This window comes from Patiria miniata, unplaced genomic scaffold, assembly GCF_015706575.1.
Source record: "Patiria miniata isolate m_02_andy unplaced genomic scaffold, ASM1570657v1 HiC_scaffold_10, whole genome shotgun sequence".
NCBI classification, from domain to species: domain Eukaryota; kingdom Metazoa; phylum Echinodermata; class Asteroidea; order Valvatida; family Asterinidae; genus Patiria; species Patiria miniata.
Genome location: NW_024037048.1, coordinates 15,996,170 through 15,998,080, shown reverse-complemented (window position 1 = coordinate 15,998,080; position 1,911 = coordinate 15,996,170).

Sequence of the window (1,911 nt, the reverse complement as noted above, 5' to 3'; positions counted from 1 at the left end):
ATTAACAAAAACATGAAACAAACACTATGCCCTATTGAATTATTGAAAAAAAATGTGTTTAATCTGTTGTTTATTTGAAACTGGAACTGGAAGACAATTTGGAGATTTTTCATGTTTTTATTTGAGAATCTACGATTAACATCGACACTCCGGCACGGCAGATCATTCTCAATCAGCTGATCACTTCATTGACAATAGCAACAAATCTCGAAAATATTATTCCAAACCACATTGTCATTTATGAGTAACAAAAGTAACTCTTCAAATAAACTGCAAAGTATTGGACAGAAAATGTACTAAATCCTCTTCTAACCTGTCAAATCTGACTACGATTGATGAGAAAGTAGCCCGGCTACTTTCGACTTCGCGATCAACACATTTCTTTGCGATCAACACATTGTGCAGCGCGCGATCACGTCCAGTGCCCGGCGTACAGTCAGTTCCCTAATACAACGTGTATTCCTTCAGCGCGCATTGGTAGTGGGAACTTGACCAAGAATTGGCGTAAAGTTCCCGGATGACAGAATTTGATGATGTCGCTTGGAATATACTATTTTAAAAGGGGACGTACGCACGACTTTCGTTTAAAAAATCGCCAAAAATCAAAGATAAAATGGAAGAATAAATATCACTTTTCAATATCAAAACCCAAACGAGTAAAAAATACCAGACAGATGTGATCAAATATGTCACTTAAATGTACTTTTTGTCGCCATTTTCGCAATCCTTGGCCGATTTTTTCGTTTGACCCCTCAAAATGTAGCCCATTAACCCCCCTTTCATACCCTGTATTTTTCGCAATGGTACGACCTTCGCAACCCGTGCGCCCGCTTCGGCAAAGGCGAGCCATGCGGAACTCGCCTCGGTAAAAACCGGGGCCGTTTGCCCGCGTGCGTGGAGACCCAGAATTTCGTGACTTTTTCGCTCTTTCTCACTCCGTAACTTTGTTAATATTGATTGTATTGAATTGAAACTTTCACAGACAAGAGATGAGATATTCAGTAAAAATATGTGAGGTATATATTGTATGTTGGTGATCAAGTTTTGTAAATAATTGTTTTTGTATATTATTGAGAAGTGCTGAACGCAAGTCGTCCGAACAAATTCGTGACGTCACTGAACAGCCTAGTATAAGTATTCAAGGCGCTGGCAGTTATGTCTATTATTAGATGAATGAAGTACATGAGAAATATGAGACCCATTATGTAGCACCTATTGGTTCATTATAAGTTGCTGCGGCCACTGCCAGGACACCGGGGCGAACCCTTTCTAGCAAACAAGTCTTTAACGTGCATTATACAACACACGGGACCTACAGCTTTACGTCCCATCCAAAGAACGAAGCAAGAATGGTCAAGTGCCTTGCTTAAGAACAAGTGTCCGCCGGCGGGCTCGAACCCACGTGACATTGTTGCCTCTGAAACACCAGAACATGAGTCCGGTGCTCTTAACCGCTAGGCCATAACACTCCATTTATAACGGCTAAATAAAGCGTGAGTTGGTATTTGCTGGACGTGTACTAAAGGAACAATTCTTCCGAAAATTGAGGACTGTCCACGCAAACTCAAACAAGGCCTAGCCTAGCCCTAGGCCTAACTTAACTGACGTTTTTTTTTGCCAGCCATGCCAGCATAATTTATTACGTTTTTATTAGTCAGAATGGGACAAAACTATACGTTCACGTTACGAGTGTCTTACTACGCTGATCTTGAATAACTGCTCAAAAAGAATCCTGTATTTTATTCTGAAATTTACCTTTCCAAAACGAGTTGTGGATCACGTTGCAATTTTCTCATATGGTGATATCTGGCGCCATCTGTCAACTGATAAAAGAACTGCGCCCTCTATTGATAAGATGAGTGGCGCCCTCTATTGATCTTTCCCGTTTGGGGCAAACAAGTGGGGCGAGTT